We start from the raw sequence: 25,922 nt of genomic DNA on the forward strand, positions 1-25,922 counted from the left end.
TCTACCTTAATGCTAAATGCTCTCCAATCTTTCTGTTTAGAAATGAAAAGGATGGAAGTTTTAATAATCGCTTCTGTCAATAGACACTAATTACAGAGAGTTAACTTCAAGCAAACCAATGAACAGAATTGTAAATAGGGCCCTATGACCAGTGACTGGACTTCTCTTCAGCTTGGGTCTATGGTCATCTGCTGGGGACATCCACCTCTTTCTTATCTGCATGATGGGTCCACTTGAAGGGGTCATCCTGGCACATTTTTAATCCTGAGAGAGTAGTGGGCAAAGATAATCACAAGCTCCTGGACCACCCCCTTCTGCCCTCATGGGGCTGAAGATTAATTTTAGAAGTCAAACCTAAGCATGCCTAGAGGCATATCATAAAAAACATGCCAGAGCCATGAAGACTTTGATTTTTGAGCATCTGCTGAATTCCAGTCTCTGCTCCAGTGCTTCCTTTCCCTTGGTGTGGATATCCAAGAATTTGCTCTATCTGGTTGTAGTCCGGATCACTTAATTGGGTGGTTTATACTACCTTTTAATTGTAAACAGGCCTGCTAATACCATATACTCCCAAACTTAATAGTTGTATTGCAGATGGCTCCATTAACAACATTAATAATATAAATGAATCAACACTAGGGGCGTGCACATCCTCATGTCTTCTTGCTCTTTCCTTTTTCAGCTCAGTGAATGCATTAGATTAACTTGCAACTCATTCTGCAATACGCTGGTAATAACAATATGATGTATTTCTTTTGCAGTGAACCTGAATAGTTTTATACCTATAATCATACAACACCCTCACAGCAATAACACAGATTAAATACTAGATGGTTATTATTTATGTGTTGTAGGTGAGAAAACTGGGTCCAAAGAGGCCAGGTCCATTGGTCCAGGTTCCTGGAATTATTGGCATGACCAGAATGATCAGATCTGGGTCTGTAGATTTCCAGTTCCTTATTCTCTTATCACACCACATCTATGGGTTGAAAAGGGAAGTTTCTATCCATTTTAGACACCTTTTCTGACAATGACGAGGACCTGTGAACTGATTACCCCATGGCTGCACAACCATACACACACCGCTCTGGCCTTCCTCCACAGCTGTTTGTCTCCTTTGTTTTTCTAAATGAGTACTCCAGAAATATAACCTTGTTTAAAATGCTGACACTTTTACAATACTTTGCTTACCTTTCCTTGTTGATCTTCCTTAACTTTCCTTTTCCTCTATCAGGTTCCCCGTCTTCCTTGTTTTCTGAAGAAGAGTGTTCACGTTTGGTGTTTCCAAATTATCAGACATTAGACTAGTCTAGAAAAACTTTTCTTTTGTTTGAAAAAATATTCCCTAATTCAGGCTTCTACAGCCTGATGAAATAGATCTTTAAAACAACGTGAATTGAATAAAAAGGAACTGGTTAGTTTACCCTCTGATTTTTTACTAACACCCAATCTAAACTTTTTTGTCCACATGTGATAACCAGTGTTTCTACACAGACATGCTGTTATTTCAGGGCAACACAGGGAAATTGGCATTTTAATGATGCAGTAGAGGCATTTATTTGTGGGATAAATGTGATGTGCACTAAGCTGTTTAGAATGTCAGATAGTCTTTGACTTCGCTTATGAACTCCTTTGCCACATAGTGGGGAAGAATGGTGGGGGAGTCGCGTCCAGGGTGTGACAGATCTACTAATACCAGGTATTTAGACTTGGGCAAGTTACCTAGCCTTTCTAAGCTCTTTCTTATCAATAATGTGGACATAATAATAGTGCCCTAACAGAGGCTGTGCCTGACTGAAATGGCATCACCTATGGCGTGATTTGTACAGTACCTGGTACACGGGAAACACTCAGTAAATGTTTCCTATTCATTACTGACTAGACGCCTAGGGAATCCAAGTTGTGAACTGCTCTTTTATGAATGAAGGGTTGTTTTAGTAAAAAAGAATCTGGAATAACGAATATAAGTTTAGAAGTACTGGTGAGGATGTTTGTGTGTATGTGGGGTGGGAGGGGGTGACTCAGGGTCTTCCTGGTTCTGTGGCTGCCAATGAATGGATTGCTTCACTGCCCATGAGAGTGGAGTGAATGCTTGAGGATGTAAGATGTTTTAGAAGCTGCAGTCCTCTGAACCAAGGTGAGGCAGTAATCTGTCAGCATGGTGTTTGTACTCCGGGAGGATTGGAGTTTTCCCTAAACCTTTGTCCATAATCAGGGCGCTCAGGGCTGGCTTGGAATCGGGCATTTTGGTGAGTTGTAATGCGAACTGTTTTCTTTGTGGAGCTAACTGTTAATGCGGGCATAGTGTGCCACCAAATACTATAAAGAGCACATATTCATATGCTCATTTCTATAAGAAATACCCCACCTCTCTTCCTTCTCCTGACAATTTTTCAAACAAAACCAAACCCAAGAAATACTTCCATCTGCCATTGATAGTTTTCTGGCTTTGGAATGCAGTGTAACAATTATAACACCATGACAATTAGAATAGCATAGAGGACTCCCAGCCAGAAACACTGAACAGAACAGGTAAAAATATCAGAAATAAAGTTCTATTCTTATTTACACACTGGGATCTTATTGAACATACTATGGCCAGGAAGTAAAAATGTGGGCATTGCATCTTAACTGCCCTAACCAAGAAGAATTCATAAATACACTGATTCCCCTTCTCTTGTAAATTATGGCAAAAAGAGTTAGTAAACTCGTTTAGTGAACAGTTAGTTAATTACTTTGCTAATTATTGTGGTCTGCCCTGCCCAAAGCAATGAACTTTCATCTCTGTGGAATGTTCAGACTACAGTTAGAGGCATTTATCACTGTTGGGCAGCATAAACACAATCACTTGTTCCCTTCAGAACCAGAGGGACATTGGGATGATGCTGTCTTGTTATTTTTGGCTTTGCAATGGTGAGTAAGACACTTTTTGAAAATAGTTAACTATTATTCCTTTCCTTCCTAACAAACCATATTTATATTTTTCTCTTATTATTTTATTTGGGACATTAATCCTTTTAAGACCTACTGTTTCATTTTAGGATAATTACCCAAATAGTATAATTATAAACTAGCCTATCTACCTGGTCAGATCTTAAATCGTTCCTCCATTTTAGTTTTCTAGAGTTCTTGGATATCCCCTAACATGGTTTAACACCCTAATGTGTTAAAGTGTATGAACTTATTGGACTTACTTTTAAGAAACACTTGTTTGTGATGGGACACTTGAGAATCCTGGTTTCTTCACAGAGTGCATAATCTCTCCCTCGATACCCATACTCACATATCTGACTATTTATCTCGTATCTCCACTTGGATACCTGACATGTCCAAAAGAGAACTCTTGCCTCTCACATCTCCTATCCCAACCTGCCCTGCCCACACTCTTTCCCACCTGAGTAAATGGAAGATCATCTTTCCCATTGCTCTGGCCATTTTCTTTATCTTAAGCGTTACTTCCAACCTTGTTGGTTCTCGCTTCAATGCTACGTAGAACCCAACTATTTCTGTCTCCATTGCTGCCAACCTGGTCTAATCTACCATCACCTCTCCCTGGTTTAATGAAAATATCTTCCCAACTTGTGTCCCTGCTTTTGTGTCACTCGGGCTCCAGTCTGTTTTATATGCATCAGGCAGAGTGATCTATTTATATACTAACTTGGACCACGTCACTCCTCAGCTCAATAACATGCATTTGGAGAATCATTCAGAGTGACTTCCCGCCCCCCCCCCCCCCCCCCCCGCCAACCCTCCTCTTAATCACAGTTTGGTTACTGGCGAAAATTGAACTCTGAGGATCACAGTTTTTATTTCCAGGAAGAGCAGTGCTTTCTTACTTCTTGGTAGCGGGGACATTGCTTGAGGCCAAAGAACAGAAGCTTCTGCGTGGTGACAGGAGTCTTCACAGAATGTTTGGAAGGGGGCTCTTGTGTCAGACCGAAGTACACCCTCTGGGCCTCGTGGGGAAAGGATGATCACAGAAAGGTGGGCATCAGCTGAGGTTCTAAAGAGAATTGCTCAAAAGGAGTATTTGGACAAGTTTTGCTTGAAGCTGAGATTTACTAATTATTAGATGAATAAAACAAAATAATGTTTAAGAGAAAGAGGATGAGTAATTCAGTTTTTGTATGTTTAAAAATATTTTTGCGGTAAAATATGTATAACATAAAATTTACCATTTTAACCATTTTTTAAAAATATATTTTCTTATTGATTTCAGAGAGGAAGGGAAAGGGAGAGCAAGATAGAAACATCAATGATGATAGAGAACCATTGATTGGCTGCCTCCGGCATGCCCCGTACTGGGGATTGAGCCCACAACCCAGGCATGTGCCCTTAACTGGAATCGAACCCAGGACCCTTCAGGCCGCAGGCCGATGCTCCATCCACGGAGCCAAACTGGCTAGGGCCCATTTTAACCATTTAAGTATACATTTCTGTGGTATTAATTATATTTACATTATTGCGCAACCATCAACACCATCCATCTCCAGAATGTTTTCATCTTCTCCAACTGAAACTGTACTCATTAAATTCTAATTCTTCATTCCCCCTCTGGCAGCCTCGGCACCCACCATTCTACTTTTTGCCTTTGTGAATTTGACTAGTTAGGTTCCTCATAGAAGCAGAATTATGTAATCTTGGCCTTTGGTGACTTGCTTATTTCACTTAGCATATCTTCAAGGTTCATCCATGTTGCATCATGTATCAAAATTTCCTTCCTTTTTCCATTGTATTGTATATACCACATTTTGTTTACCCATTCATCCATTGATGGACAGTTGGGCTGTCCCACATTTTGGCTATTGTGAATAATGCTGCTATGAACATGAATGTACAAATATCTGTTTGAGCCCCTACTTTCTTTTAAAATATATTTTATTGATTTTTTACAGAGAGGAAGGGAGAGGGATAGAGAGTTAGAAACATTGATCAGCTGCCTCCTGCACACCCCTTCCTGGGGATGTGCCTGCAACCAAGGTACATGCCCTTGACCAGAATTGAACCTGGGACCCTTCAGTCTGCAGGCCAACGCTCCATCCACTGAGCCAAGCTGGTTAGGGCTGAGCCCCTACTTTTAATTCTTTTGGGTTTATTCCCAGAAATGGAATTGCTGGATCATATGGTAATTCTATTTTTAATTTTCTGAGACATCACCAAAACATTTTTCATAGCAGTTGTATTATTTTACATCCCCACCAGCAGTGCATAAAGGTTCCAGTTTCTGTACATTCATGTCAATACTTGTTTTCTGTTTTTTTTCTTTCTGTTTTTTGTTTGTTTGTTTGATAACAGCCATCCTAATTGGTATGAAGTGGTATCTCACATGGTTTTGAATTGCATTTTTCTGGTGATTAGTCATGTTGAGCACCTTTTCATTTACTTATAGGCCATTTATATGTATTTTTTGAGAAACGTCAGTTCAATCCTTTGATCATTTTTTAATTGGGTTTTGAGGTTTTTTGTTTTGTTTTTTTGTTTTTTGTTTTTTTTTGTTTCTTACTGTGCTGTGAGAGTGTACTTTGCACAAAAGTTTTTAATTTTGATGAAATGCAACCTGCCTGTTTTTCTTTTCTTGCCTGTGCTTTTGGTGTTTTATCCAAGAAGTCCTCACAAAGTGTAATGTCATTAAGCTGTCCCCCTGTATTTTATTATTCTATGAGTTTTATAGTGTTAGCTTTATGTAAGTCTTTGATTTCTTTTTAGTTAATTTTTGTAAATGGTGTAAATTAAAGATCCAACCTCATTTTTTATATGTAGATATTCTGTTTTCCTATCACAATTTGTTGGGAAGACGGTCTTTTCTCCACTGAATGGTCTTGGCACCCTCGTCAAAATTCATTGACTCCATATGTGAGGGTTTATTTCTGGGCTCTTTAGTCCGTTTATCTATATTTCTATTTTTTATGTTAGTACCACACTGTTTTGATTATAATAGCTTGGTAGTAAGTTTTGAAATCAGAATGTGTGAAACCTACAGCTTTATCCTTTTTCAAGATTGCTTTGGCTATTAGGGACCTTTGAAATGGATTTTTAAAATTTCTGCAAAATTAAAATTAAATAAATAGGATGGATTTTTAAACTTCTGCAAGAAATGTCATTAGAATTTTGATAGGGATTGCATTGAATCTGTAGATTGCTTTGGGTAGTATTGACATCTTTTTTTAAATATATTTTTTACTAGAGGCCCAGTGCATGAAATTCATGCATGGCGGTGGGGGGGGGGGGTATCCCTCAGCCCAGCCTGCACCCTCTCCAATCTGGGACCCCTTGAGGGATGTCCGACTGCCCGTTTAGGCCTGATCCTACTAGGATCAGGCCTAAACGGGCAGTCGGACATCCCTCTCACAATCCAGGACTGCTGGCTCCCAACTGCTCGCCTGCCTGCCTTTCTGATTGCCCCTAACCACTTCTGCCTGCCAGCCTGATCACCCCCTAACCACTCCCCTGCCAGCCTGATTGATGCCTAACTGCTCCCCTGCCAGCCTGTTTTCCCCTAACTGCCCTCCCCTGCAGGCCTGGTCACCCCTAACTGCCCTCCCCTACAGGCCTGGTCCCCCCCCCAACTGCTCTCCTCTGCCAGCCTGGTCACCCCTAACTGCCCTCCCCTGCAGGCTTGATTGCCCCAACTGCCCTCCCTTGCTGGCCTGGTCCCTCCCAACTGCCATCCCCTGCTGGCCTGATTGCCCACAACTGCCCTCCCTTGCAGGCCTGGTCCTTCCCAACTGCCCTCCCCTGCTGGCCATCTTGTGTTGGCCATCTTTTGTCCACATGGGGGCAGCCATCTTGTGTGTTGGAGTGATGGTCAATTTGCATATTACTCTTTTATTAGATAAAATAGAGGCCTGGTGCACAGGTGGGGGCCGGCTGGTTTGCCCTGAAGGGTGTCCTGGATCAGGGTGAGGGTTCCCTTGGGGCGTGGGATGACCTGGGCGAGGGGCCTGTGGTGGTTTGCAGGCCAACCATGCCCCCCAGTGACCCAAGCGGAGGCCCTGGTATCTGGGATTTATTTATCTTCTATAATTGAAAACTTTGTAGCCTTGAGTGGAGCCAAGCCTCCTGCTTGCTCCGCAGCCGCAGCCATTTTTGTTGGGATTTATTTATCTTCTATAATTGAAACTTTGTAGCCTTGAGTGGAGGCCTGGGCCTGCCAGGGTGTGCGGAAAGCTTGGCTTCATCCATTGCCAGGGAAACCCAAGCCTCCTGCTCACTTTGTGGCTGCAGCCATCTTGGTTGAGGTAATTTGCATACTCACTCCTGATTGGCTGGTGGGCATGGCTTGTGTGTGTAGTGGAGTGATGGTTAATTTGCATATCACTCTTTTATTAGATAGGATTATTGATAGTATTATAGATGTCTCCCATTTCCCCCCCTTTACCCTCCCAGCCCCTACCACCACCACCACCACCACCCAGATCACCACCAACTTATTGCCCGTGTCCACAGGCTATGCATATAAGTATATAAGTTCTTTGGTTTATCTCTTCTCATCCCCCCAATCCCACATTAGTATTTCTATCTTAACACTATTAAGTCTGCCAGTCCATGAGCACAGGATGTCTTTCCATTTATTTGTGTTTGATTTAATTTTTTTCATCAGTGTTTTATAGTTTTCAGTGTCCGAATCTTTCATCTCCTTGGCTAAGTTTTTCATAAGTATTTATCCTTTTTTATGCTATTGTAAATAGAACTGTTTTCTTAATTTCATTTTAGGATTTTGCATTGTTAACATATAAAAATGAAACTAACTTTTGTGTGTCGATTTTGTATCCTGCAACTTTGATGACTTCATTTATTAGTTCCAATAGGTGTTTTTTTTTGCATGTGTGTATAATTTTAGGATTTCTACATATAAGATTATGTCATCTACAAACAGTAATAATTCATGTCTTTCTTTCTAGTTTGCATGTCTTTTATTTTATTTTCTTGCCCAATTGCTCTGTCTAGGATTTCCAGAACTATGTTGAATAGAAGTGGCAAAAGTGGGCATGTTTGTCTTGTTCCTGATCTTAGAGGGAAAGCTTTTAGTTTTTTTTCATCGAGTATAATGTTAGATGTGGGGGGTTTTCTTATATGGCTTTTTTATGTTGAGGTAGTTTCCTTCTTATACTTTTTGCATTTTTTATCTCACAGGTTCCTTTAAAAGAGATACTGGAATATATACCAGTAGAATAATGAATTGGGTGTATATTAGGTAGGCAGTTTTATGCAAACCACTTACCTCTCTAGAATTGACTTTCCTAATTTTAAAAATAAGGAGATTGGGTTAGATTTGAGGAATCTCAAAGTTTTGTGTGCATTGGAACCACCTCGGAGGTTGTTGAAAACAATTTGAGTTTATAGATCTGTATGAGGTGCACTGGTTTGTATTTTTATATCTCAGGTGATTTTGATGTGTGTGAGTTTGTCCTCTAGAGTACCTTATGGCCCTAAAATTCTGTGAAGTATTCTCCACTAAGAGCTGATTGATTGGGTGTTCCTTTGAGGTGAAGAAATACAGATAGAAGTGATTGAGTTAGGGATTGTTCATTATTCCAAGTGAGGGCTGCATCTGTGGAGTAGCTGCTTCCCTGAGATGCTGGTGTGTTGGAAGAAGAGTAGGAGTTATTATTATTATTATTATTAAATATATTTTATTGACTTTACAGAGAGGAAGGGAGAGGGATAGAGAGTTAGAAACATTGATGAGAGAGAAACATTGATCACCTGCCTCCTGCACAACCCCGACTAGGGATTGAGCCCGCAACCAAGGTACATGCCCTTGACCAGAATCGAACCCAGGACCCTCAGTCTGTAGGCTGATGCTCTTTCCACTGAGCCAAACCAGTTAGGGCAAGAGTAGGAATTATAAAGTATAGATCTTATTATTGGAAAGTGAGGAGAGAGTAGCTGGCTCCAGAAGTAGTTGGTGCGAGGCAATTCGGGGATAAAAGAGTTTTTAAAAATAGAGACAGAGGAGGCCTCAGGAACACTGTTCCACAGAGAGACTGCTGGTGGAGTGCTAGTGTCCTCTGATTTATCACCAAGAAATCCTTGGCGGGACAGTCTGGAGGGGGAATTCCAAAGAGCAGTGCTGGAATCAGAGGGAAGAAATGTTACAATAGGTGAAAAAATGGATGACCAATTTGCATATATAAACATGCATACACTCACGTGTAAACAGTATAAATCTTGTATGAAATTAGTAGTTATTCTACTATATTTATTTACATGGTCTAAGCATTCAGAGTTCATAAAGGAATACATTGAAAAGTAAAAGTCTCTCTCCCATCACTCCCGAAGACTGTTAAATTTTTATTTTTAGTTCTTTTAACATTAAATAATTTATCTCTGCCCTATTTTTAGATCTATCAACCTAAGATAGCTTCTTTTGTCTGCATGCTCTGAAACATGAAGTATATATCACACTATGCTGTGCTCTTTCCTTTCTTTCCCTACCTTCTGATTTTTTTTTTTTTGCACATTTAAAAATTCCTGGTAGTTTTATCAAGAACTTGGCAGTCAAAACGGACTCGGAGAGGGAGGGCTTAGGGTTAGAATTATGTAGCTAGTTGCTGTCTTCTGCCTTGGAAGAGAGAAGCACAATTAGAGGCTCGGGAAGGGCGGCTGAAACACAGCAGCTCCCTTTGATAAGTGGCTAAGAGCTCCTGCTCATTGTACAATGCCTTGGAAGGCTGAGGGTGAGAAATTCTGTGGAGGAAAAAATTGCGTATTTTTTTCTCCATTATTTTTTAAAGGTAAGAAGGGGCCAGAGGATGAAGGGCCTATTAGGATTTTGTTCTGATTACAATGGGAAGCCACTGATGGGTTTTGAACAAGGAAATAACATTCTTTGATGTATATTTTGCAAAGATCAGAGTTCAGGCAGCTTTAGAGCTCAGGGCTGTAGAGGGGCAAGAGTGGCACCGAGGAGACTGGCGAGGAGGCACTCACAGGCACCCAGCGCAGAGTCCACATGGCCTTAGTCAGCATGGCCGCAGAGGAATGACAGGGAAGCAGTTGATTTGGGATATATTTCAGAGGTAGAGCCCCCAGATTGTTGGTGATGGGGGGGTGGACTAGAAAAGGAGAGGAGTAGTGGTTATCAGGATAATGTCCCTCCCCCAAAGGTGTTCATATCCTAATATCCCAAATCTGTGAATATGTTACTTAATGTGGTAAAAGGTGGTTCCGATCAGCAAATTTCATTGTGTGGAGGGGTTCCCCACACCAACAGGCAATTCTTGGGACACTAGCAGGGTGTATGAAAATTCAACTCAATTCTGACACTATTTTTTTTTAAAATATATTTTACTGATATTTTACAGAGAGGAAGGGGAAGGGATAGAGAGCTAGAAACATCGATGAGAGAGGAACATCGATCAGCTGCCTCCTGCACACTCCCCACCGGGGATGTGCCCGCAACCAAGGTACACGCCCTTGACCGGAATCGAACCCGGGACCCCCCGGTCCGCAGGCCGACGCTCTATCCACTGAGCCAAACCGGTTTCAGCCTGTTTTTATCTAGAGATAGCGCCAGATCCCACAGGTTAAGGGGTCAGTCCTACAAGACTCCCTCCCCCCGACCCTTAGTTCCCCACCACCCCGCCTTTCAGATGCCATTTGCAGGTCCAAGTATTTAGCTGTACTTCCGACTAACTGACTGTGAATAAGAGGTTCCCAGGACCCCCTCCTCGGGTTTGATTAATTTGTTAGAATGGCTCACAGAACTTGTAGACACATTTACCACATTTACTAACTAGTTTATTGGTCTATTGTAAAAGTTTATAACTCAGGCCCTAGCCAGTTTGGCTCAGTGGATAGAGCGTCAGCCTGGGGACTGAAGGGTCCCGGGTTCGATTCTGGTCAAGGGCATGTACCTTGGTTGCAGGCACATCCCCAGTAGGGGGCGTGCAGGAGGTGGCTGATCGATACTTCTCTCTCATCGATGTTTCTGACTCTCTATCCCTCTCCCTTCCTCTCTGTAAAAAAAATCAATAAAATATATTAAAAAAAAAAAAAAAAAGGTTATAACTCAGGAACAGCCAGATAGAAACGATGCACAGGGCAAGGTATGGGGCTAGGGGAGTACCTCTCTCCACACCTCTCCATGTGTTCACCAACCCCTCCTTTCGGGTTTTTATGGAGGCTTCATTACACAGGCATGATTGATGAAATTATTAGCCATTGGTGATCGATTGAACCTTGAGTCACTCTCCCCTCCAGAGAGGCCCGGGGTGGGGAGGGGGGGGTGGGGAACTGAAAGTTCCAACCCTTTATTCATGGTGGGTGCTTCTGGCAACCAGCTCCCATCCTCAAGTGCTTTCCAAAAGTCATCTCATTGACACAGACCCAGGGTGTGGAAAGGGGCTTGTTTTGAATAATCAGACACGTACTTCCCCTTCATGACTCTGAAGTGATTTCAGAAACAGGACAAGAAACCAAATATGACAAAAAAGCTCTCATCACACTTACTGCTTAGAAAATCCCAAGGGTTTTGGGAGCTGCGAGCCAGGATCCTTGCATGAAGACCAAGTCTGTATGAGAAATATATTTTGGTCCTTGGAATGACCAGGTAGAAAGATTTCTTATAAATCACAACACCTCATGTGGCTAAGAGACTTTGTAGATGTGATTAAGTTAAGTATCCTGAGATGGGGAGGTTATGCTGGGATTTCTGGGTGGGCCCAGTGTAAAATCACAGAGGTCCTTGTGAGAGGGTCAGAGAAGGAGATGTTCTGATGGAAGCAGAGGTGGGAGTGATGCGAGGAAGGACACACAAGCCGCAGAATGCAGGCGCCTCTAGAAGCTGGAGATGATAAGGAAATTGGTTTCCCCCCTGGAGCCTCCAGAAGGGACCCCCTGCCGACACCTTAGTATTGGACTCTAGACTTTTAATTTGGACTTTTGAACTCCAGAAGCACGAGATAATAATATGTGTTGTTTTAAGTCACAACATGATGGAAATTTGTTACAGTAGTAGTTGGAAATTAATACCGAAGTCTAGAATGACTGTAAGGCTTTTTCCTGGGGAATGACTGTAAGGCTTTTTCCTTTTTCCAGCATGGGAAAGGCTGGGAGGCCAGTGTAGAAGGCGAAGAGAAGCCTTAACTTGTTCTCTTCAGGCAGACTTCTGGTCATCTACATGGGTATGTTGATGATGGGCTGTGGTCTCAGGGGCAGGTTGGAACGAGATGGAAATGTAGGAGCCACCAGCATATAAATGGTATTTAGAGACCTGGGGTTTTATACCCACGGAGAAAACATATTACATTAATTACGGAAGGACAGCTTATTAGCTTCCAAACTGAGACCACATACAGTTATTCCCCCTCACCTCTTGCTGTTTAAATTAGAGTTATTCTCTTTTGAGTCACCAAGTGACATTTCAAAAGATAAGAAGCTGCCACTTTGGGAGGGGGAAAAAAGCAACATTAAGTATACTTAAAAACAAACACACACCAAATTTCTGGACTGTTGCAGCATTTCTTTATTATTTTTTGAAGTCTACATGTGAGCTCATTTAACAGATTTAAACTCATAGTTTAATTTGGGGAAATTTCTATGGGTATAAATGTTTAAGAATTTGCTTTGGAGCAGATAGATAACTAACTTTTGAAAGAACCAAACTCCCTTTTTCTGTGGGTATCAGTTGCTTCCTGCTGTTTTATCTCAAGGGCTTTGGTGACAGCTGAAAGTGAGCTTTGAAATTAAGGTTACATATTTTGTAAAGGCAACACACCTAGAGGAATCGATATAAAATCATACATCTTCTGAACATACGGGTCAAGGGTTCTCAACTAGGGGCAGTTTTGCTCTTCCCAGGGGATGTTTGGCAATATCTGGAGACATTATTGGTTGTCATACTGGGGATTGGATGCTACTGGCATCTAGTGGATAGAGGCCAGGGATGCTGCGAAACATACCACAGTGCACAAGACAGATTGCCCACCCCCGACCCCCACATCTAAGATGAATGCAGCCTAAAATGTCAGTAGTGCTGAGGTTCAGAAAGCCTGTTCTTGAACTTGTAAACCTATAGGTTAGGAAAATGGGAATTGTTATCTTTCTGTCCCTTGACATATATGCTGTTTCCTACATAAATGTGCTTGAGCACTGAGCCAGCAGACTCTGTCTTGCTGGCCTGACTTAAGGACTACAGTGTTGGTGCAGATGCCATCATTTTTATTTTGTGAGACGCTGGCTGATTTAATTTAATTAGAATGGAAGGCAGAAAGAAGAGTTTGCTTGAGGTCTTCATTTAAATGGCTCTTTCTTTTCTTGGGCTAAGGTAAAACAGTGTTAAGTTTATTATAGTTTTATATTTTTAGAAAAAAATTCATATTCTATAAGCAGCTTTTATTTTGGACTGTTGACCCAGTGTTACTAACATTCTGACCTCTCTAGTCATGACTAGTTAAATACTGCCCTGATACAGTTATTTGCTTACTTAAGGTTAAAAAAAAATTCATCCGAAATGACTAATTGAAATTGCTTTGTTTATTTATCACTCCGTGGCACTGTTGAAATAGCATTGTGATTTTAACAAAATATTGAAGAGAAGTCTCCTTTTTGTCATTTGCTAGTTTAAGTAGGAGTCCAAGGAACAGCTGTAGGAGTGAAGAGATTTGTGCAATTCTTTCAAATCTTTTCATTCATAGAGTCTGCAATATAAACGTTAATTACTAAATTGGTTAGAGATTTGAGAAACCTACATTATTTAATAGGATGTGGGGTATGCCTTGGTTCTCTACCTTAAGATCAGGCCCCTAAGATGCTAAATACAGTTAGTAAATTAAAATCAGTAAATGTATACTTTCTTTTTTTTTCAAAGACTTTTTATTGATTTTTAGAGAGAGAGGAAGAAAGAGGCGGAGAGAGAAACAGCAGTGAGAGCAAAACTTAGGTCAGCTGCTTTCTGCACGCCCCCTACTGGGGATTGAGCCCACAACCTGGACATGTGCCCTTAAAATGAGGTACATGACAATGTATGCCTAAAAGCAGTGACAAGTTTGAAATATTAAAAGCAGTTAAGATAGTATGACTTCCAGAATATAGAAATGGACTTTTGGGAAATCAAAGACAACATTATGTTGTTTCTTAGGAATAACATATATATATATTCGTGCATATAACCCTTGTGGTTTGCTGGAGAACTAACATATTCATTTGCTGAGCATTCCTTTGTAATTTTAACACCTACACAAGACATCTAAGAATGATGCTTTTGGACTTTAATTCTTTTGGGAGAGTTTGTAGTGCATAATATATCTCTTGTGTTCCAAAGTGACATGGTTTAAATTGAAAATGTTATTTAAAAACCCAGTGTGTGGGTTATTTTGTACTGATTTTACAGTTTTTCCTACCCAATTATCGTAGTTTTCTCTTTTAAGGTATAACTGTTTCCAACAGTAAGTTGTCTGCAGAATTTGAATTATATTCTCCTCGTTAGTTCTTTTACTATAATTTTTTGTATCTTCAATATTCATTCACTTATTCACTCATTCTTTCATATGCTTAATCGTGCACTTGTTCATTGTTTCTTAATTCACTTAATTCTTCAGTAAATGCTAACTAAAAGATGTCTCTATGTATGCCTTGTATCTATCTGACTGCCTATTCCACATCTCCACTTGGATACATAATGTGCATACCAAACGTAATAGATCCCAAACAGAAGTCCTGTATTTCCACTGCTGTCTCCTCCTCCTCCTACAGTGTTCCTCACCTCATAGCTTGCATCTTCTGGTTATTCAGACCTAAAATTCTTGAGTTTTCCTTTCCTGCTCTATTTCATTCATAACCCATATCTGATCTATAAGCAACTGCTGTTGACAGTGCTTTTATTGTCTGCCCAGAATCTGACCACTTCTCATCAATTCTGCTGTTACTACCCAAGTCCAACTCACCGTTAACTCCTACCTGGAGTATTGCAATAGTGTCTTAACTGGACCCTCTGCTCTCTCTTGCCCACCCCTTCCCCACCTTTACTCTCTTGTCAACACAATAGCCTGGAAGGCAGATCACATCACTCCTCAACTCAACATCCTTAGCAACTTTTTATTTTGATTAAGAGTAAAAAATATTGAAATTTCAATACAGTGGCCTACAAGGTCCTACACAATTGACCCCTCATTACTTCTTTAACTTAATTGCCTCGGACACTGCCTTGGACTCACTCCCCTTGATCCAAACTGGCCTTATTACTTTCTTTAACGCACAAGTGTGCTCCTGCCTCAGGGTTTTTGTAAGTAGCTGCTCCTTGCCCGGAATTCTCTTTCTCCTTCACTCCCCAATCTTTGCTTACATGCCATCTTTTCAGAATCCTTCTCTGTCCACCCTGTTTAATATTGCCATTTATCCATACAATATACTTACTAATTACCTTTGCCTCTTACATAGTTTATTCTTTTTTACCTATAGCATTTATCACCTTCTAACTTGCTTTAAATTTATTTGTTGATTGTATTACTTCTCTCTGCAGCTTGAAACATGGTAGACAGAAAATTATTTTTTTCTTATTTTTTTTCTTTTTTCTTTTATTGTCTAAGATTTTACACATGTCTCCTTTTTCCCCGATTGACCCCCTCCCCCATTCCTTCCCAGCCCGGGCAAGCCCCCACTGCCCCAGTGACTGTGTCCATTGGTTATGCCAATATACATGCATAAGTCCTTTGGTTGTTCTCTAACCACCCCCTCCCCTACCATTTGTCTCTGGATTGATCTATTCTTGTAGAAAAATTGTTTGTTGATTGAGTAAATGATTTCACAACTGATGCAGAAGCCAGTGAGATAGCATGTAATCTGAGGAAATAGATGTCTTCCAGAATACTATTATGTTTATATGTCTCCAAGTTTCCATGCGATTCTGGGTTCTCCTTTGGAAATAAAAATGGAGTTTTAATGAACCTAAAACATTCCATAGACATGGTGAGTCTATCATTTGCTTACCAAAATAGGCAGGATATTCTGTGTAACAGTCAATATTCTAAATGTTAGTTTTAAAAATTATGTGACTACAGGCTGAGTGGTTGGCATTTTGCAGAATTCTATGGAAACTGAATGTTAGAGAAAATGAGGTCACGTCAATATTAGCTTTGCCACATCTAGCTTTGAGTAAAGTATGTACAGCACACATGATATTTGTTTTGAGTAAAATTGTGATACACGGCAATTGTGAACCTCTATGTCCAGGTGTTCCTTAGTAGTGTTCATAGTGTTCCTGAGGAAGTCTGTTGGCACTTGTTTGTAAAATGGGAAAATCCACTTTTGTCTTGGCCTCCAATTTGAAAGTTACTCTTTCCACCCAAAAGGACAGAATGCAATCCATCCATGATCATAGCTAAGGTCAGAAGTTAGAGCAAAGGACAGATCCAGACACAGCTGAGAACTCTCTAATCCATAGCCGGGTCCCTGTAGACCAAAAGAGGCTTCACCCCAGTAACACTCAATGCGTGGCACACAACTTGCAAAAGGTAATTAAGGAAAGCAAAGCCCTCTTAGGAATATCGCTGTCAAATAGCTGTGTATTTATGCTGAACTGATGAGCAGATCCTAAAAATTTTCTTCAACTAGAAATAACGGCTGGTCTAGAGATCCCAACAGAAAGCAGCTCTGGGCAAGAGCAACGTAAGATCCACCAAACAAGATCAAGATATCTTCAGAGAAGAGAGACCTGGCATGGGCAGGCCTGCTTAGCTTCCCTTGGTGATCCATTTTCAGTAGCTTAGTGAGGGAGAGCTGAAAATTAATATTTCCATTTACTCTATAGCATTTATGGTTTGCTGGATATAACAAGGCTCAAGTGAATTGTGTAATTACTGTATCATAAACCTCATTTCGTATTCCAAGCTCATTCATTCTTGACTAATCCTTATGTGGTCTTAATAAAGATCCAAGTTAAAGAAGCTTCTTTTGCTCTAGGTAGGTATTTTTTTAAAATAAAATATTTTAAATATGTTTTTATTGATTTGAGAGAGAGAGAGAGAGGAAGGGAGAGGGAGGGAAACATCGATCCGCTGCCTTCTGCACACCCCTTACTGGGGATTAAGCCCGCAACCTGGGCACGTGCCCTGACTGGGGAAATGAACTGGCAACCTCTCAGGGCGTGGGATGGCACTCAACCAACTGAACGACACAGGTCAGGGCTCTAGATAGCTATTTGAGTGAGTCCACTGGGCTGTCGTAGCCAGCATCCCCAGGACCAGGGTGAGCAGACCAGGAAAGTCTCCTGGATCGCTTCCTTACGGAGGCTTTCTTCTTGCAGGGCAGTATTAACATTATATAAGCAACAGTGTTTAAAAACTGCCCTGTAATGAGTCACAGACATTAATGCATGGAGCTTGGTGTCATTTGTGTTCCAAAACTTACACCCTATTTCTATTCTTTTATTTAAATTATTTAGTGGGTGTTCAATAATCCTGGCTAGAAAGGAAAAATAGGTTTTCTCTTTATGACAACAGTGTCAACAGGGAGAGAAGCACTCCTTGGAGTTGTGCAGTTTGGTGATGTAGGAATTGATGAGGAAAAAGAACAAGTGAATCACACCTCAGCCACTAGATTAATGCATCAAATTAAACGCTGCTATTCAGGAAGGCAGCAGAAAGGAACTGCTTCCATGGCAACTGTTGTCATAGTTGTATTTTTATTCGTCCTTCGGAAAATATATGAAAGCTAAATAATAGAGCTGTAGTGATACTTGTAATGCTTTACCCATTTTCAAATAGCAAGAGCTCTGAAGGCTTATGATTTCATCTCTCTTTTGAGTTGGCATTGTCGGTTTAATATCCAGCAAACATTAATCATCAGGGATAAATTTATAGAGGACGGTTCGCGTAAATGTCCAAAGATGTGTTGTCAGTGAATGTGTATTGTTACAGAGTTCTCCTGGGTTGCTAAGCGATCACTAAGGAAGATATTAGTGTGACCCTTTAGGGCTCAAAGATCCCCCCTCCCCAAATAATATTAGATATAACTTCTCTTCTTTGGCTGCCTATGAGGAATGTAAAAAATGAATTTTTACTACAGCTAACTCATGATTTATTCATTGGAGTATCTGTTCGGATTGCCAATGCCATTATTCTTTCTCTGCAGCGCCTATCTTTTGTCTGTATCAAACTTTGAGAGCACTTCAAACTGAGGGTAGTTAAGGAGAAAGATGAAACTGGTTTCTTTTTTAAAATTGGTTTCTTTAGAAAAGGGCTCTTGTAAAAGATTTGGGCAGATGTTAAAATTCAACACGCCATCCTTTTTTTCTGTGTCATCAGCTCGGATAATTGAATGTTGGCCAGATTTCTTTCAGAGTCGGAGTCCTATCTTTCTCGGCTAGGCTGGCACAGAGAACAAGGTCAGAGGATGACCTGCGTGGCTCGCGGAGATGCTGATGCCCGTGGCCCTGAGAGAAGCGTGCGCGCTGCTGATGTTTCGGTGTCGCGTCTGTAATCTCCGGCAAGGCTGGGACCTCGGCTTCCCAGTGGAAGGCTAAGGGAGAGATTGATTAGCAAAATACACTGGTATTTGGGGGGCTTGCATGTGTCCCCGTGACTTATTGATCTGGTGAAGTGCTTTATTTTATAATAAACTGCCACGTTTTAATTCTTACCACAATCCAAAACGTAGTTAATGCTCCACAATGAGGGCGCCGGGGTTTTACTTTAAAAGCATGTTTCTTAAGTCTCTGTTAATTGGCTAACACTTAGAAACCCTTTGAAATGTCATTCTATTCAGTCAGTCCCACAGCTATCTAAATTCTATCCCTTAATACTGAGAAAAACTTCTCCAGTAAGCTTTCCCTCGCTCTCTCCAGCCCTCAGCATTCTTGCTCCTCAAATTTAAACGCATTTGTTACCCAGACCATACCCTTGTTAATATTAGGGTAATTAATCATGCTTAAATTGTATGTGGCATCTTTACAAATAATATTTATTATTATTATAAAATTGAAGTATTGTATTTCCTACTCTTTGTGGTTTCTCACCTCCTTCCCCTAACCAGGTTATACACTTTTGGATATAAATACTAATTCTTCTATATCTTTACATTTGCCACCGTATCTCACACAGGCAGGGGTTCAGTTGCCAGTTTGTTACCGGGTTAACCAATAATCCTGTTTATTGGAGCATGCTGGAAGGAAACGTGATGATGATATTCTCTCCTACATGCTATCTATTTAAATTCATCTTGGGAAGAATGTTCAGCAAATTACCTTAATTTGCAAAATTGCCTTTATCTCACATTTGCAGCTGTTCCACGTCTCAGGAAAATGATTCATATTATTTTAAAGACATGATGACTTGAACAAGGTCAAAGCATAATACCTGATGGTAATTAGCAATGAAAAACATAAAATTTGCAAATTTTGCAGAGGATAAATGCACATTGGATTTTCTAGGAGGTGATCAGCTATATTGAAAATTAATTTTTAAGGTGGAGCTGACTGATAACATTTCCAAAACGTTAACAGAGTTTCTTTTTTTTTTCCCTTTCTCCTTCTACTTTACCACCCACCCCTTCCCAAATGATTGCGCTCCTTCTATGTGGCCAACCTTTTCTAGGAACTTTTATCCCATTATTATATAATTTAATCCTCACACACATCCTACTGGCAAGTTATTATTATTTATATTTCAGTGACCAGGAAACATTGAAGTTTAAGGATGTCTGGTGTGAACTTGGCATTTTTCTCACTGAGCTGAAGAAAATACCTCATCTTTCTTCCTTTGATATATGACGTTTGATAAAAACATCATTTAACCTCTCAGTGTCTTGAAAAAAAATTATTTTTAAGTAAAAGGGTCATAAAAATATTTACCCAACTTGACTTCATGGAGTGCTGTATTTTTCTGGATAGCTGGATAATTAAAACACAGGAAACATAAGGCATTATTTTTATCATATGGGAGATTGATCACATTGGTGATTGCCAATGTGCAAATTTAGAATAAGGGATTAGAATGAGATTAACATAATTAAAAATAGTCTATTGATGTTTTCTGTTGGATTTTAAAACTCCCAAGATATAGTCACGTATTTGAGTTTTTGCACTACACAGAAAGATCCACAAGCTGGACTTTTATGTTTTTCCAGCTTTAGAGGGATAGATCCAGACTAGCCACTTATAGAAGAGCCTAGATGATCTAAAGAAAGTGACATGTTTTTCTCAAACGTATTTCAATGTAAACGTGATGGTCTAGTTCCTATTGGGACTTAATTACTTGGGTCACTGGATTCCCTGTCTCCTGTTTTCACACGAAGAGAGAAACGCGCTGTGCAGCCGGTGGGCCGGGGCTCCCGGCGCAGCTCCTTTCTTCCTCGGCGCAGTCCTTTCAAACAAAGCCGCTCCTTCCAGCATCCGTGCCGCCGTTCCCCTCCTCCCTTCTCAGTCGGTGAATTTCCAAATCTGCCTTCTCTGAAACCCCATAAAATGTCCTGGATCTCAAAAGAAGGCGGTGTCTGAGATTCTGGGAACGTTTCCCACTGTATTTTAAGAAAAAGGGGTAGAAACTCTTGAAATGTCTATTGAAAAAAAATCATTAAGAGGAGGAGAAAACACCATAAGCAAAGAGATAAAGGGAGGGAAAAAGACTTCCTGTAACAGTGATGGTGTGTACACACACACACACACACCCATCCACACACCATCGCAACGTATCTATTTGATATTTGAATGAACACAGAATCAGCAATATTATCAAAGCAATAAGGGAAATAAAAAACAGGAAAAAAATTGCCTCTAGTCTCACTAGTCATCAACTATTTCATGTGTTCCTTTTCCCATGATTCCTTCCAGAGGAGGACTTCAGGTTTTATTAATACAGGCTTCTAATATTGCAGCATTTAAAAAGAAATGTATCCGTGTTGTTGAAAGTGTCACAGACGCCCCCTTTTTTCTCCATCGCAATTTCGCAGCATTTGCTTTCCCCAGCACCTTCTTTCCTTGGAAAGCCATGACCCTCTTCTTTAGGAAGAACTTGAACCATCCGCCTAAGTCCGCTTGACAGCCACCACGGCTTCTGCCTCCATAGGAAAGCGTTTTCTTGTCTTATTGAGATGCCACTCTGGCTGTGTTTCCTTTGTTGCTTAATGAGTGTCTCCTTAAATAAAAGGAGTATGTCTTAAGAGCAGGGAAACCCTTTCTACATGTTTCTCTGTTGCACAAACCATGTCCATTAGAGAGCATTCTAAAGTAAAATGCGTGCTCCGAGGATGCTGAATTGTACGAACCTCAATTCAAGTTGCTCACTTTCTCCTGAATTATGAAATTCAGTCTCAGAACATTTTCTGAAATCTGGGAAAGCGTAAACTTTTCATTTCCTGTAGTTAGTTCCAGTTATATGCCTGCTTCATAGAACCCACACGTCCTTGCCAGGCAGTAAAGAGGACTGATTGAGCGCTCATTATGTGTGAAACACTTTTGCATGCAAACACGTACCCTGCAAATGCCTGCTTTATCTTTTTTATAAGTAGATAGTCATCTTTTTTCCTCTTGTTTTCATCTTCATATTAAAGTCAACTTTCTTAGAATATAGGTCCCAAGAAAACAGAACTGTGTCTGTTCAGGGTATATAATGCACCTTACCCAAAGCTGGGCATATCGCATGGCTTCACAGCATAACATGGCTTCATAAGAGGCAAAACTAGTCTAAGCAGAGGAACCTTACAGTCCTCCAAACTTATTTATTACGATACCATTAAGTGCCATCGACTCACAGGAAAAAACAGAACAACCAAAGCACATTGTTAAAGATGTGTGAATTGTCCTTCAGTGGAGGAGGTTTGTGTATATAATTGCGTTCAGTTGTTTTTGTTTGCAGAGCTCCCGTAATTTCCCCGTGCCAGATTCTGAGTCAAAAGAAAAATATCGAAGTGCTTAGGCAACAGCTGTTCTCAGCCCTTCAGGGTGGTAATTTTGAGCCTAGGGCTGTGCATGTTCCTGTCGTGAAATGACTCTGACTGTAAAACCCTGCGTTCTCCACAGTGCGGGTACAGTGACTGTCCTTGCAAAGCCAGGTGTTAATCATCAAGCCCGTTTAACAGATCTTGGAAGAGAAAGTAACGTGTTATGAGCGCATGCATGTTCATGAACTCGTCTCCGAAGTATTCCTGTGGTCTGGCTCCGTATTACTGAACACGTTTCTGAACTTGGTTGCCTAGTTCCTTTTTTTTTTTTTGTTAAAGAAAAGCAATACTCAAGGTAGGCTTTGTATTTCAGGGAGTGGCTGTGATGCTGATCAGAGAGTCAACAACGCTGTTGATTAAACCGTGTTGTGGCTGTATGTTACAAAATTCTCTGCTCATCTCGGCCATTCTTCTAACCTTTCTGTCATTTGGAAGAAGTGAGTTAATAAGAAGTAAAAACAAATAATAGAAAAAATATAATTTGTTAAACAACCATGATCAGAACTCATTTACTTGATTTGAAAACATCTTTAAAATGGACAGTTATCAAACTGGATAATGTTTTGTTAAAGAAGAAAATTGATTTGGAATAACTGAGGATCCAGAAGTGAAAAGCTCATTTGAGCATGTCAGGACAGCAGACCTCACAGAATGACAGGGAAAAGTAGCCTTTGTCCGGCTTTTTTTTTTGATACACAGAGGAACTGGTACTCTGTGCACAAATGCAGAATGTGTAGCAATGGAAAAAGAAACAGAATGTAGGAAAAATAACACATACCACTCTATTGAGATTACTTAAAATGAATACAGATATATTAGATGAACATACTAATTCCATTTGATGTATGTGCAAGAAGATGCATGCTTGAGGGAATCTTAAATCACTTTATAGGAAATGTGCTGCCTGTTAGTGTTAAAGTAAATTAAACTATTATAACATTTTTATGATAAATGTAATATAATCAGATTCCCCTCCTCCCCTTCCCCCGTGGAGAAACAAGAAGGTTGTCGATGGCATTGTAATTGTTTCAGTTGTGGAGAGGAATCTGTCAATAGGTTTGAGTCATAATGTTATTGTTATTGATGATGACGATGACAGTGATGATAATGACATGTGCCTGCACTGTGCTAAGTGGGGGATGTTTAGAGGAAAGCTTGCTACCTTGCCACATGTATGTATATGTGATCAGACACGCCACTGAGCATGTCACACAAAGCCCCACTGTCCAGCCCACGTTTTTAGAGTCATTGTTTGTCGTTTCCTGCAAAAGCCAGGAAACCACAGGCTATAACGTTGCGGGGGAAAGATCAACCAAAGGACGTGTATGCATACATATAAGCATAACCAATAGACACAGACACCAGGGCGGTGAGGGCATGAGCGGGGGTGGGGTGAGGGGGAGTAAGGGGAGGATAAGGGCACATATGTAATACCTTAATCAATAAAGAAAAATTTAAAAAAAGGTTCCCCCCCCATATTTATTTTTCAGTCAATTTTTCTAAATGTTTTCCCCCACACCTGAATGTCTTCTCCTGGCAGGTGGATTCTTAATCATCTTTTGAAATTTTGTTCAAATTGCATCGTTCAGGGAGCCTTGGTCCTTGTGACTCTTAGACACACAGGGAGGCCAGCAGCTCCCGGGCATCTCTGGAGCCTGACGCGTCCTTGAGCACAGAGGCTGTGTCCTGACCGTTTTTACACACAGATTGGGACTGAACACATGTGTGCATGGAACAAGTGACCGGAAAAACTAAGGGAAATCCCAATATTAATATTATTTTCTAGCTCTTTCATTAAATTCTGTTAAGCTGAATCTTGTCACATTGACTTGGTAGAAACCTCGTTAGCAATGATCAAATTGTATAACTCCCAACAATTCTACACAATGGGATAAGCAATCACCACTTGGCTGCTTCATTTTGCAACAGGGTTTTGTTGGGGTGTACTTGTCTCATTGCTTATTTGCTGCAAAATGAGGCTTTTACTGGGTCACTGTCAGATTTTTCTTAGTATTTTTTAAAGATGCGCAAGGAGGCACACTTGCCAGCACTTTTAGGTCAGGGTGCTATTTTTTTTAAATATATTTTTATTGATTTCAGAAAGGAAGGGAGAGGGAGAGAGAGTTAGAAACATCAGTGATGAGAGAGAATCATCGATCTGCTGCCTCCTGCACGCCCCCCACTGAGGATCAAGCCCACAACCCAGGCATGTGCCCTGACCAGGAATTGAACTGTGACCGTTAGTTTATGCTCAACTGAGGCACGCTGACTGGGCAAGGTCAGTGTGCTATTCCTGAACTCTTCTCTGCTATTTAGTATTCCTAAGAGAAAATATGCCTAAGGACCTACCTTATTCTCAGGAAGTAAGTTTCGTGTGTGTGTGTGTGTGTGTTTAGGCTTTTGGGATCCAGAGCTAAAAAATCTCCTCTTGTACAAATTATTCATTGACATAAAAATATTCATGCAAAAGTTAGTGCCTTAAGACACAGAATCCATTTAGATTAAAGACTATATATGAATGTATTAGAGAGACAGAGGTTCTTCTGCAAATGATAGAGCCCACACTCGACAAGACAGAAATTTCTCACGTAGTTGTCTGGGTGTGGGGAAACCCAGGTCAGGTACAATGACCCTCTTTTGCATGGCTGTTTGGGGTTGGACATGCTATCACCACGGTGTTTGGGATTCAGGAGCCTTTCCACTGCTTTGTGTTTAAAATTTCGTGATTGTTAATTTTCTTTTCCTTTTATTTCTTGATTATTATGGCGTGACTATCTCATCAGCAGTTGTGCTTGACAAGAAGTCATGGTTTACAGTATTTCATAGGTTTGGCATGACAGAAGTCTTGACAATAAATATTTGCTTAATTAATGGGAAGTTCAGATATTTCGGGGAAGGGTCATTAATCTACAACTATTTGCAAGATGCTCGTGATGTGAGATGTGGCGCTCACGGCACAGGGCCAAATTGGGAGCACACCTGCCTGTGGGGGGAGGTACAAATAAAGTTTTTCCGAAGCCTTGAGGATGAAGAGTTCATTTTCATTTAAGCTGGGGAAGCAGAGCTTCCTTGAAGGAGAGTAGGTTTTCAATAATCGGAAAAGGAGGAGGAGGGGCATGAGGAACAGGGCGTGTTCGGGGAGGTGGGAGTGGAAGGTGTCCGCTTGCTAACACTTCTCCCATGATTTGTGACACCCGCTGTGTTTTAGGACTGAAAGCTGGAGGAAGGATATTTTTGAGTAGGGGAGGGGGATGAGGGAATGAATGTTTATCCTTGTCCTTTTTTCCTCTGATAGGGTGACAAAGGAGAGTTTTATCTTGGATAATACTTTGGCAATACTTTATTGATTTGTTCATTTACATCACTGAAGATGATTCTGTGAGCTATGCTAATCTTTAACATCTAGTGCATATGATTTGTGTTTAGATGAGATTATCTTTGTATTTGAATTAAGGCACAATAATGACAATATTTGTAAACGTGTGACTTGTAAAGGGGGACCTAAACGCTCAGTCTTGGCAAAGAGCCTGGTTCTAAGTGCTCCTGAAGCTGAAAGGTTGTGCCCTCCCATTTTACTGTCCCGTTCTGCTGATACATCTTTTAGAGAAAGTTCCAATTCCTGATGAGGAGCAGAGAGCTAACATGGTTTTTCACTTAGGTGTGCAGAAAGAATTGGTTAGTTTTGTGCACAAAGTAGGCTGAAATCAAGCTGTAATTAGTCAGACTTTTGCATAATTTATCACGGTCACTTTGTAAGTCCAGCTGAATATACTCTTGATTTTTATCATGATGTGTTTGTTTTAAAGGACTCACTGTCTTTCAATTAGTTTCTTGATGCACAAATACTCAGGTCTTCCAAGTACAGCCATGACAATGCACCCAGTCTCGTTTTAAAGAAAAATGCATTGTTATATAAGGATCCGTAAAGAAGTGAATCAATCAATCTATAAGAAAGTTCTTATTATATATCATTCTTGTTATTGATATCATCAGCTTTAAAGACAGGAAAGTAAACTAAGGACTTTTTCTGTCTTTTTTGGATCCAT

At 40.5% G+C, this 25,922-nt stretch overlaps 1 protein-coding gene across 2 annotated transcripts in view; it reads left to right on the forward strand.

The window, feature by feature from the left end:
• The window catches only part of ADAM23 (ADAM metallopeptidase domain 23), a 154,931-nt gene that overhangs the window by 11,317 nt on the left and 117,692 nt on the right, over positions 1-25,922 (forward strand). The window lies entirely within an intron of this gene.

This window comes from Plecotus auritus (assembly GCF_963455305.1).
Source record: "Plecotus auritus genome assembly, chromosome: 5".
NCBI lineage: Eukaryota > Metazoa > Chordata > Mammalia > Chiroptera > Vespertilionidae > Plecotus > Plecotus auritus.